General features: G+C 46.4%; 1 protein-coding gene across 3 annotated transcripts in view; it reads left to right on the top strand.

Moving 5' to 3' along the window:
* Window positions 1-13,084, top strand: part of NT5C3A (5'-nucleotidase, cytosolic IIIA) — a 656,918-nt gene that overhangs the window by 192,447 nt on the left and 451,387 nt on the right. Inside the window, exon 1 of one of the 3 annotated variants that reach the window (XM_069613234.1) lies at window positions 12,900-13,024. The exons of the other annotated variants lie outside the window; for them this stretch is intronic. The gene's annotated coding sequence lies outside the window, so the exon portion shown is untranslated. Of the gene's footprint in view, window positions 1-12,899; window positions 13,025-13,084 lie in introns of those variants that run through there. 3 annotated transcript variants of the gene reach the window in all.

The raw sequence follows: 13,084 nt of genomic DNA, 5'->3' as shown, positions 1-13,084 counted from the left end.
TCAAAGGTACTCTTACTTTTCTCACTTTCCCCCAGCGGCTCACTGTCTCCAGAGCCCTGGTTCTCTCTAGGCTGGACTACTGCAACAGCCTCTTCCTCAACCTCCCTGCTTCTGCCCTGCGCCCTCTGCAACTCATCCAGAACAGAACCGCACGATTTATCCTTGGCCTCAAGCCCAGGCACTGCATCTCTCCGGCACTGAAATCCCTTCACTGGCTCCCCGTCGCTGCAAGGATCAAGTTAAAGACCTTCTGCATTGTCCTCAAAGCTTGGGACCTACCTACCTGCAACATTGCCTACCTAAATACTGACCTTCACAAGCCCTCCGCTCATCTACCTCCAACCTTATGCGAGTGAGCCGGTTCTCGAAGCAGAGATTTGGAGGGAGATCCTTATCCTCAGCAGGTGCCTCCCCCTGGAATAGCCTCCCTGCCGCCCTCCGTCTTGAGCCTGATCTTCTTAAGTTCCAGAAATTCCTCAAGACGTTTCTCTTCTCTTCCTTGTCTCTCCCTCTACTCTGCTAACCAAGTTGTCTGCGCTTTCCCTCTCTCCCTCCTCTCCATTACAGCTTGCTGACTTGCTGCCTGGTGTACCTTAGAGTTTTGCAGGTCCCGGGGACCCCCGCCAGTCCTCTCTCGCACTTGCGTCAGGGCCCTGCACCCCACCCACCCTCACTGCACTTGAGAAATAACCCAAGAGAGTGGCTCTCTCTGCACCATCCCAGTCTCCACCGACTAGGTGCACTTGCACCTCCCCCTCCATGTGACCGTCTGTGCACTTTCACGATCCGAATGCACCTTGCCTGAAGATCGTCTGTTGGTTCTCCCTTGCCTTCACCTCTTAATTGCACTTGGTAAAACTGCAGAATCGTTGTCAGGCCTATTTTCTGTTTCTCAACTGTTAAATGTATTATATGCACTTACTCTGTCTGTGCAGACTATTATTGTCTCAGAATTTCAAGGGCTCTAAGCGACTGTTGTTTTCCCCTACGTTCCCTCCCTCCTTTAGCGCTTTGATACACTTGCCTATGTATAGGCGCTTTATAAATAAACATCACCATTACCATGTCTTACTTCATGATGCCTTCACATCCTAGTTTCACCAGATGGTCTGAACATTATGACCATGTTGCACCCTGGTTTGTTGATAACTGATGGATGATGTAAACTACATTAAGTTGTGCAGTGGTCTTAGAGAACATTGCATTATGTCCCTGTTGTCGCAACATAAACATGGCATTTTTGACTTTATGACGAAAACTGAGCTCAGCCTGAGTTAACCATGGTTTTGCTCTTCTTTTCTAAGGATTTACCTGCCTTTTTGAGATGATTATTTAAAAGCTTTTCTAGGCAGGTCACCAACATGTCCCCTAGGTATGGGGTCGAAATTCGGAGAAGTAAAATGGCAGCACTCGCCTAAGCACATTAAGAAACCTGTTTGTAATACTGCATTTGACTTCACTTTGGTAGTCTGTGATTCCGGTTTAAGGTTATTTTTTGACATTATCTTTTTACAGACATCTTGACTTTTTTTATATAACTATCAGACTTATGTCAAAGCAGTCCCAGGATATCGGTTGGGACATGTCATTGCTCAAGTAGCTATAAGTGCAGCCGTCCTTCCACATAGTGCGGTGCGATTTGGCAATCTAACTCCAGTTTACTGTTTGCACATCTAATCCCGCTAGATGTAGCAAATAGCGTTCATAGTTCAGTCGCTAACATCTTTACCCCGCAAGCCACGATAGAACGAACACGTCTTGCTATTGCTGTTCTCTCTCTCTCTAGTTTGACTTTTTCACCTATATTCTTTTCTACTTCTTGTTTTTGTATTACTGAAATGTGTACATTTATTGTTGGAATTGCTTTGACGGGTGTACACATTGAAGTTGCAAGCTACTAGCCAGGCATGTAAAGTTAACCTCCTCCTCAGTTATCCACATGCACACAGCACACCATTTCTTTCTTGCCAAGAGTCGATTATCACTAGCCAGTGGCGAGTACAAATTGTGAGGCCTGACTTGATAAATTGTTTATTTTATACAGTGCATTTTTATTGGGGGGTTTTCTAGATTGCTCTCTCTGGTTCCAGCAAACACAGGGAAGAGGGTCCACTTTGGGGCTAGCGCCACTTGCTTCAGGACCGTGGGGGTTGTTATACTTTGCACAGTTCTCACTGAACTTGAGTAAACTTCTGCCCCGGTGCTCATTTGAAGAGGTTTCTTGTGTATCTGCATTTGAACACGTAATTCATGATTCGATAGGAACGTTCAAAGATTCCTTAGGCAATCAAAGAGGGCTGTGCAGCTGTTAAAACCAAGGACAGCCTCCAGTGTGGTTTCTTCTCACAATTGGCACCAACAAGTAAAAACACATGGGTGCAGGTTCCACCCAGAAAAAATATAATCCGTAGACAGCGAGTGATTTTCTGTCACTGCCTCTGGAGACAGGTAGTTGGTTTTCAAAGTTAATTAGCACCCTCGCGGGTGCCAATCAGGTTGCTACAAACCCAGGCTGAATCTACGGATGCATGCACGGGTTCGGAGCAACTAGATTGCTCGGTGCACCCGCCTTCCATCAGTTTTCCCTCCTCCGCTGCCTTCCACAAAATTCAGCCCCTCAACCCCACGGTTCCTCGGCCTGCTCCATCAGCATGGCTTCCTGGTAAGCCATGGAAATGGAAGAGGGGGCAGTCCCGACTTCCATTTTCTTGGCAACTCTGACTCTCTCCTGCTGCTACTGCGAAGGAAGCAGCACCAGCTTTTTTGTTTTTTTATTCAATTGCTATTAGCACCTCAAGGGTTTACCTCTGGGTGCTAATAGCAATAATCCTGTATTCTTAAGTCTTCATCGGCCCGATAACGGCATCAGGGCCTGGCGTTAAGACCCGCTCTTTGTTCGGGCCTGTAACTTTGGCCCCGGCCGTTACTGGCTGGTGAAGGCCGCAGAACATGGGCTTATTGCTTAATTACAAAGTCATAAACACTCAAAATGGTCTACTTGCGAAAGAGAAAGCAAAACGACAACAGGTACGTTTTGTGTTTTATTTTTGTTCTTTTTTAAAAGGCTTAGGCCTTTGTGTTTGACCTTGAGGGGTTCTACTTGGACTGGATTTAGGGTGGGAGTGGGGAGAGACGGTCTAAAGTGGTAGCAGCGAGGGGCTTACAACCTGAAGAGCATGACTGGCTCAACACCCCTTCTACGATGCCCATGGCTTACTAATGACCTGCTTTTGTTAGCAGTAGCCGATTATCAGTGTTAGTATTGCATAATTTATTGGTACTCCATTTAAAGATCTGACTGACTTGGCCCTGTCGAAATATGAACCTGCAATGGCAGGTTGCACTTAAATGCTACCAATTGTGACAAAATCCTGTTGCGTTCAGATGTAGTACAAGGAGGGGGGGGGCGTGGCGGGCGGGCGGCTTCTATGGGCATTGGCCAACCTTGTACCACACTTGGTTCAGAAGGGTTTGTTCTCAGTAAATTGTATAAAAGTGAGTAGTATACCTTCTTCGCCTTTATAATAGTAACATGGGCCGAGGGCAGGCTAGACTGTCCAGAGATGTAAGTGAGCAGTGGATGCTTCCAAACCACATATGCTGTAAGTACCAAATAATAGAAGGCGATACCTTAGTAAGGCTGTCGTTTTATTTGTAAGCTTTCGTAAGTTTCAAATTACATCAGGCATAGAAAGAGAATCAGGGTTTTGGAATAGCAGGGCAGCCCAATAATTCGTCTCTGGAATTTCTTATCTGTTCATGTCTGCTTCTGATTGGCTTCACAAGGAGCCTACACTTCAGAAGTTCCCCTCACGCATTCAGTCACAAAGATTTAAGTGGGGCACTGAAAACAACATGCAAGCAGGCAAGAGGAAAACAAAGTGATGGGCTGCTCTCAAAGAGGCATGAAGGAATGGGGTAGTGTCAATCACAGCATGTGCAAACCTACAGAAGGCTGGTTTGCTTTAGACAGTCATTTGCGTGTACATCTCCACCAAGCCTGTTGCCAACCATGTCCCCCTACGTTTAAGCTTTGGATAGGAAATGCAGCAAGTCACCTGTTGGACACTTGCATTTAGAAATTGATTCAGACTATTGGTCACATTTTCAGTATTGTCCTTCCAGAACGCCAGGGGAACCATTAGTCATGTTTTGGCCCTTTGTCGTGTGAAGGCTGTATTGAAAAGGATACTGTCTTATTGAGTGGGCTTTTTTTTTATATTGTGCATTTGGTTAAACAAAACAGTATCACACTGAAGGAATGTTTTAAATGCACTACAAAATATAATACTATAAAACATATTATATAATCAACACAATATTAAACTATAAAACCACCCACAATCCATACATCAAAACTATATCAATAGCCAGTAAATAGAACAAGAAAACCTCTCAATCTTTGAGCCACCAATAAATGTATAAAGTAAGCACTATCATCTGTTTCTTGACCACTTAGCTACACAAACGGTTAGGGTTAAGGTTGACTATAGTTATGATGTAGGTCGGCCTCCCAAATAGTATCAGGGCCTCCTTCCATACATAGTACCCCACACACGTTATCACTAATGAAGTGGCTCTAATGAGAGCGTTCCAAAATTGATCGCCCTGGATGTCTTCATACGCTACTAATGCTTCATGTCCCTTCAAATGTTAGCGCATGGCGGCTAGTTTCAACTGCTAAATTGCATAACTGACATGCTGCGGCTTTATAAGGATCATTGAACCAGCCGCCATAGTATTCAAAAGTCAGCAAAATATTTTCTTAATTAAGAAATCTTCTTAGTTTGCCATCTCAGATTTTAATTAAATAAGTACAAGGGGCGTCTACACGGAAGCCTTGATGACAGTATTCCCGATATCCCCTTTTGTTGTGCAATTTTTAGGTATTGTCAGCCCTGTCACAAATCTGTGCTCTGCTTAAAAGACATTGGGCAATTCCAACATTTTGTCTACCGAAAATTCGATATTCGCACAGTGCGTTTTTGTTTTCTTTAGCTCAAACAAAAAGGGATTATGGTTTCCTGAGTGCAACCTAGACGCAATAAGGCCCAACAGCATATTGGCATCGGCCGGGGATGTCAGTGATGATATATATGGATTATAAAGTTTAATAAGCCGAATCGACCTCATAGAGTGCAGGCCCAGCTCACACCTAACTGCTTCGACCTGTGTTGCTTTAGGGACACCCAAAATAGATCTCAGAATGTTTCCCTCGATCTCGTCTTTCCACTCTATGTATTACTCAGAAACTCTAGGCCGTATGTCAATCCCGGTATGATGCTAGTCCAATATATTGCCATCAAACCATCAAAGTTGTTGCCACCCTTCCTTGCTATAAATTTACTCCACACCATCTCTTTTCAAAAGAATGGGATGCATGCCGGTTGTAGTAACTCAGTGTCTTAGGTCTGTTTGTCTGACAGCCAGTATGTGGTGAACTGCAATTGGCACGCTACAAAATATCCTTCAAAGTCTGGCACTTTTATCCCTCGGTGTTCGTATGGTCTCTGTAATTTCTCTAGCAACATTCTACATATATGCCATAGAAAGTTCCGGCAGGTGGCGTTCATTGTCCTAAAGAAGGCTATGAGCATATTATATGGAAAGTTTGTGAAGTAATGCAGCAGCCTCAGAAGCACCACCATTTTCAACAGTGCAGCCCTTCCCATAAGTGAAAGTGGCAACTTTGCCCAATATTTCATGGAGTTCTCTATTTTATTTACTACACTTAACATGTTCTGTGCAGGTTCTACTTTAGGGTCGTGGAAGATGTCTACCTTCAGATATCTAAATGTGTCAATTTCCCATTTAATCAGTAATTCTGGTAGCACACTTCGGGATTTTCTCTTATACCCTGCGAGGGGGAATAAACTTGACTTCTATGCATTTATTGTAATCCCAGACAGGCCTGCATAGCGCTCAAACACATCTAATATGTATTGTAGGTTGGTATCCAGTTGTTGTAGGTAAAGAAGCATATCCTCCGCATATAGGGAGACCAGATGTGTGCTACCCCATATACTGATGCCTGCCTCGTGGTTTTCTTTCCGTAGCAATACCGCCAGAGGCTCTAAGGCCAATATAAATAACATAGGGGACCAAGGACAGACCTGTCTCGTCCCTTTGCTTAACCTTCATTGTTCTGATATCGTGGTGCCTGTTTTGACTCTCGCAACTGGGCTGCTGTACAGTAGCTTAAGCCATGTAATATAAGTGGAGCCCATGCCGAAACCTTTTAACACTTGTAGAAGCCATGGCCACCTAAACGAGTCAAATGTCTTGACTGCATCCAGCGAGGTTACTGCCATAAGCTGGGCGCTGTCTTGGGTCTGGTCGATGACATGGTGCAGTCGTCTCAGATTACATGTGATATTCCTATTTGGGATATAACTTGACTCATCTCGGTGTATGAGTTTGTGAATTACAGGTTTCAACCTATTAGCCATCAGAGCTGTCTGTATTTTCCCATTTTGATTGAGTAGCGAGAGGGGTCTGTAAGAGCCACATTCGGTATAAGGCAACCCTCTTATAGTGTGTTCCAACTCCTCTTTGGTTATGGGGGCATCAAGCTTGTCAACCGCTTCTGCAACTAGCTTTGGAAGATCTATCGGCGCAAAAGCTTCCTCTATCTCTGACTCATGGGTTTCTGACGTCCCCTCGTATAATTTCTTATAAAAAAATCATAAAAACATGTGTTTATATCCTGTTGTGTCTCACAGGTCTCCCCATTCCTAGCTGTGATTGCCCGAATCATGCTCTGCCCAGTTTCATTTCACACTTCCTGTATTAAATATAAAGTAATCCTGCACACCTTCTCTTAACTGTTCCCTGAATGCTTCGTCCCTCAGAGACTCACTCCTAAATCTCCATGTTGGGATGCGTGCTCTCGGGAGTGAGGGGATTTAAGGGGTAGGGGAGAGGAGAGGAGCCATGTGACCACCAGGGGCATGATCTGACAATACCTGTGCTTTATATTCTGCCCTATCAAAGTCACCCAGGGTATCCTATCCCATGAAAATATAATCTAATCTCGTGTACAGGGCTTGGGGAGCGATATAATGCGAGTATCCCAAGCTTGCAGGTGTAGAGTCCGCCATATATCTGAGAGTTTAAATGCTTGCAATAATGTGCTCAGGTCTTTGGCGGAGGCGGCAATGTGCATTAATGTGTCATCTGATCAGTCTAGTGTAGTGTTGGATTGAAATCCCCTGCCCATATCAGTGTGCCATCTCTGTGTGGACTTATTAGCGGGTATAGCATGCGGAAATAAGCTGCAGTCTCTTGATTTGGTGCGTATGTGTTCATAATACAACATTCTCTGTGCTCGACCCGCCCTCGCAATACGAACATCCTTCCCTCTTTATCCTGGAACGTCTCAAGCCCCATCAAAGGAACCGACGGTGCTACCCATATTATTACACCCCTATCATAAGCATAATATGACAAGCCCAGCGTCGTGCCTCTCAGTTTGTTAGCGAGAGCAGTCTGTTTCTCTTTTGTGAGGTGCGTTTCTTGCAAGAGTGCAATGTCAATTTTCTGACGCCTTTGGGTATGTCATATGTAACTACTGAGGCCTCTAACGTTCCAGGACACTATTTTAAGTTCCCCCATCACATTGAAAAATTCCAACATGTACCATCAGTCCAACATTCAAGTTCAACATATTCTGTGTGGACACATAGGCTAACTCCCATTTAACTACCCCAACTCACTCGCCCACCCCCTGCCCCCAACAATAGCCCAGCTCAATCCCTTGTGCTCAGGCTTCCCCACTTCTCGCCTCAGTCCCAGAGTCATGTCCTGGTGCGTATGGCACAATAGGTGGATATGTAACCGCTAGTATCCGTGCAAACCAATGCAATCTTGAGTGTAGGACGCTCCTACGTAGTACGATCTTAAGTAAGCACCACATTGTTGGCTCCTGAATTTAGCAACTTTTGTTTCCTGAGGCTTATGAGTGCACACCTCTGCAGCCTTGTAATTATTGTGATCTTCTGCATGTGATTACTCCTGACTACTTGGATCGGCTTCTGCTCCAGTTGGCAAATCCTGCGTGTCCATCCATTTGTCTCTCTCTTCGGGGTTATCGAAGAAGATGGTGCGGCCCTTGTGAATCACTTTCAGTTTAGCCCGATGCAACAACATGTACTTCAGATTAGCCACTCGTAGTCTCCTCTTGACCGCTATATAGTTCATTTGTTGCTTTTGAACCTGCAGGGTGTAGTCCGGATATGCTGTTATCGTGGCTGACGCTCGTTGGATCGTCCCACTATTGTGAAAGTGTTTAAGGATCGTTTCCCTATCACGGTAGTTCAAAATCCGGGCTATTGTTGGCCTCGGCTGGGCTCCCGGCGGTGGTTTCCTCATCAGCGACCTATGCATCCTTTCTACCTTGAAGCCTTGACTTGAGGGCACCTCGACCGGTTTCTTGCTGTATCAGGGTCTCTATGTACTTTGCTCCTTCTTCCCCTTCCGGGAGCCCAATAATTCTTACATTATTGCGTCTAGGTCTGCCTTCTGCATCCTCAGCCCAGTCCTCCAGATTACGCACTTGTTGTTGCAGTACCCTGACTTCTTCCGTGGTGTCTTTAAGGTCACTTGTATTCTCCGCCACTGACTTTTCAAGCATTCCGGTGTGTTCAGCGAGTGGCCTCACATCTTGTCTTTGCAAGTTCATATCAATGCTGATGGCGTCTATTTTAGCCTCCTGAGACTCCTTTGGAGATGCTAAGGCCGCTATAATCTGTTGGTCTCCATCCACAAGCGTATGCTCCTTTTGAGGTGTTAAGGTTGCTTGGACAGGGCTCTATGGTGGGAGCGCAGTGTTGGTGCATGCCTCTAATGTGGGCTGCTTTCCTTTGCTCTTCTGGGTTTTAGATGTCATGGCTTATCGCCGTCTCGTGTCTCTGCACCTGTTCTAGGGATTGTGCTACCCAGGTTTATCGATTCCGCTGCTTGCCGGTCTATCAGTACAGGCAGGTTTTGCCGTACCCCCACCGCTTGCTCCCTGTCGTACTTTGGCATACCTGCTAGGTGCTACTTGTAGCTTCACAAACCGTATCGGCAATATCCAAATCTTCAGACTTCATCAGCTTGGACCTTCTGCTCTGCATCCACCTTAACTTAGTGTCTGAAGGTGAATCTTCTGAAAATACCACCCAAAGAACAATACCCGACAACGTCAGTCTTGGCAGGCTCCCTTAAAGTTCCATTCCACTGTCGTATTGATCGAAGCAGGGCAGCAGTACTGTGCTGGAAACCATCTGGCAAATTCTGGAAGCGCCAATTGGCTCCTCTATTGTGGGCCAACCGCTATCTAGGATTATACTTTTTAGATCTCGTATTGCAACCCGGGACAGTTTCTTGTAAAAGGTTTGATGGCTGCTGTCTGCTTTATTCTGGGATGCTGTACTCCACCCTGGTCACTTGGTCTATAAGAATAAGCAGTAAATCATAGGCATCTTGTTTGGTGCCACTCAGACTTAGTTTGTGTTAGAAGATGCATTGGAAGTAGGCCTGCCTTTTGGTTCACACTATACAGCAAGAATGGTGTTCTGCTTTATTTTTGCTTCCGTGATTAAAAGCACGGTTTCCTTTGTGGTCCACCCAGCTGCACAACACGCCCTCAGAGCATGCTTCCAGAGCGGTACGCCGCCTCTTATCAACCGGGGCCAGCTCCCCCTCTGGTCTCAGCGGCGGAGTAATGTTAGCTACAATCCGCACCACTAGATGTGCTTATACGCGCACTCACGGCACAGGTATGCGTCGCAACAGGGAGGTTGGCTGCCCAATAGGAGTCGCGCTTAAGGTCACGCTCCTAATTATACCAGCCCAGTACACATGCTAGAGTACTCTTACCATAAACATAGACTGTGGTGCAATGCGCAGTGCACCAGCAAGCAATCCCGTTTCTATCCCTCACCGGGTCTCTGCAGCAATCAATCAGGGCACCCAGTTCTTTACAGTCTGTCCGACCTACAACAGCGTTGGCCTTGTCCGCATCCGACTGGCCTCCCGTGGTCCTGCTTGTGTCACGGCAGATCCTTCCACTCCAGCAGCTTGCCGTGCCTCCTTCCGGCCTCCTCCTGTTAACCGCACTCTGCTTGTTTTGCTACGGCGCCCCCCCTTCCACTTGTCAGTTCGCTTTGGGCTGTTTCGGGCTACTGCCGTTGCTGTCCAGTTGTATGATATCTAATATGCTGGCTACCTCCACCGCAGGCTGCAACTGTGTATCAACTGTCCGCATTGTTTCCGCAGCCACAACCTGCTGTTATCTTGCCTCTGGGTCCTGCCAATTTCACCCGGTCCTTTACGGTAACATCTGGGCTGCACTTTCCTTGTCTGTTGTTTTCCACACAGGGCCTGTGCGTACGCCGTCCCTCCTTGAGTGCAACGCTTCGTTGCTGCCTCCGCTTCTCTTGCTTGTTCGGAGAACACCTTTCACGTCCCGCTACAGGGTGGCTGGCAGTGCCCCTGCTGACCCAGAGACCTCCGTATCTGCACATTGTTTTGCAACTCTGCATTCACCGTTCGAGGCACAGTCCGGCCCACGTTGCAGTCCAGGTCCGGTCTATGCAGCACACCAGTGGCTCTGCACACTGTGCCCCTTTGTTGCAGTGCCCAGACTTCGCTCTGCCCTTTGTTCTCAAGCATCTCCCATCTTGCTTCTTCCATTGTTAAGGCTCCTGAACTTCCATCGGCTCGCGTTGCCAGATTGCTCCAAACAGAGCCTCCAGCTCTTGCACATCAATGCTCCACCACTTCAGAAGCAGTGATATTTTTATGTGCTCGAATGCACCATGAACCCTCAAATATTGCACAGGCTCATTTAGGATCAGCAGGAGCTCACGGGGTGCCGTCCTACTGCATGGCCCTGTAGCCACACACCCCCAACATTTACATTATGTTAAGTAGATTTATACCGCTCACCGCTGCCATTTTCATAGTATCCAGGTGCCCATGTGACTCTGTAAGGAAAAGTGAGTTGGGTTGGTTAGTGAGGGAGGGAGAAAGAGGGATTGGATAGATGTGCTCCTGTGTTGATGCGTGTAGAACCAGGAGGAACTGATGTTTGTGTGGGTGTATAAGGTTTATGATTGTGTTTTGTTTTGTGAACAGGTGCAGTGTCCAGTGTTTGTTGTTGGATGTTGGAGGTTATTGGGTTTGTAGCTTGCTTACAGTGTGATGCGCGGTTTGCATGTTTTTGTGGGTTGATTTACCAGCCCTCTGGGTGTGTATTGTAGGTGGGAAGTGTGGGTTGTGTGGAAGAGAGAAATAGTTAGTGGGTTTTGGGTGATCTGAGTGTTAGTAGCTATGTTATTGTTTTTCATTCTGTATTTTTCCAGCTTATGGTTTGTAGCTGCAGTTGTTGTATGGGTTGGGCAGACCGCTCATCAGGGGGGGGCTGTTGTATAGTTGCTCTATGTTTATCTTGACAAGTTGAATAGCCAGGTTTTCAGTTGTTTCCTAAAGGTTTGGTGACCTTCCGTCGTTTTTATTTCCTTTGGGATCGAGTTCGATAGTTTGGCTATGAGATCAGAAAAGGTGGTTCCTCTGTTCTTTTCTCGTAGGGTCTTGTTTGTGTTTGGCGATTGGTGCTAGATCTTAAGTCTCTTCTCTGTTGGTATCGGGAGATTTTTGCTTGGATGAATTTGACTCCTTGTCCATATAATGCTTTATGGGCAATGAATGCATAAGGCTTTGAAGTTGATGTGTTAATTTACTGGTAGCCATTGTAGGCGATGTAGGGCCGGTGTGATCTGTTTTCTTCTATTTAGCCTCGGGCGTAGACTTGCTGAAGTACTTTGGATGCATTGTAATTTTTAGGTGAGGCTTTTCAGCATTCCTAGTTGGAGACTGTGCATAGTCTATCCTTTATCATACCAAGGAGATGATGGTGAAGGGTTGTGTGCAAAACTGAGGTGGGGAGGATCCCTCTTATTAATCGGAGGAGGTACAAACATTTTTTTTTCCTATTGTGTTGACTTGTGTTTCCAAGGTGAGACCGTGGTCCATCAGTATCCCCAGATTCTTTTAATACCGGTGACGTCTCTGGTTGGGTTCCCATGTTCTGGGTTGGGGGGGGGGTAGGTAGGTGGGTGGTGTCTGTGTTGGACTGTCTCCCAAACTGTGTTTGGGAATGTGTATAAAGGAGTATTGGGCACATCTAGAAGACATTTTAAGCATAACAGGCAGTAAATACTCATTATTGGATAAACGTATATAGTTGTCATGTAGAAGTTTGATTTGCATACGTTATGTACTACCGCCACGTTTCCCAGAGTTAGCACCTCCTGACTGGGTGAGGGTGGATACCCAGGAGCTTCCTTTAAGCTCCTGCTCATCAAATCTTTATTTTGATCCCTGCTTATGCGTTAATAAAATGCCTGTAAAACATATGAACCAACGTGCTGAGAAATGCACCATTTCGGCCCATTTTTCATTCAGGATGGGATGTGCGCTCTCCAGGAAACCCATAGGTCCCCTATGTGATTTACCGTCCCATTGTACATCCTATACTTATGGAAAGGCAACTTACAGATTTACCCGAGTATGGCTTCCGGGATCTTTTGTATTTGTTGTTGTGTTTACGTGAAATTGGGTGGTTCGCACAGGCACCGCAGCGTGTCTATTCGAGATAAGTGTTTTTTCTATAGCAGTGAAGAATGTGGGGAGGCCCTTCAGTGTCGAAGAAGTCGCCTCGGAGTGAACCCGTTCGGATGTGCATATCCTCTTTGGTCTCACTGTGGGCGAAATGGCATGTCATCGGCTGAGGTTGGCAGGGGGGTTTCGTGGGGGGGGGCGGAGAGAGGTGTCTGGCAGGGCAGGGCAGGCGGTCGGTAGGAGAGCCCACTCTGCACGGCTGAAATACGTCAGCGCCCTGTGGGTTTGTGCAGAGGGTTTACTGGTACTATTTTTGGAAACGCCCTGATCTGCTCGTACCGTGTGTATATAAGCCCTCCCCAGACGAGCACAATTTTCTTTCCTCCGTCTCCCCGCAGCTGCCCCGGTGGATCCGCTGGTAAGCATTTGTGCATTCTGTAAACAAGTCTGCAGCACGGCCCGTGTTTGCTTTATCACA

This window comes from Ambystoma mexicanum, chromosome 5p, assembly GCF_040938575.1.
Source record: "Ambystoma mexicanum isolate Mex_15411 chromosome 5p, UKY_AmexF1_1, whole genome shotgun sequence".
Classification (NCBI taxonomy): Eukaryota; Metazoa; Chordata; class Amphibia; order Caudata; family Ambystomatidae; genus Ambystoma; species Ambystoma mexicanum.
The sequence above is the reverse complement of the archived record's forward strand: the minus strand, read 5'-3'. Positions and strand labels throughout refer to the sequence as shown.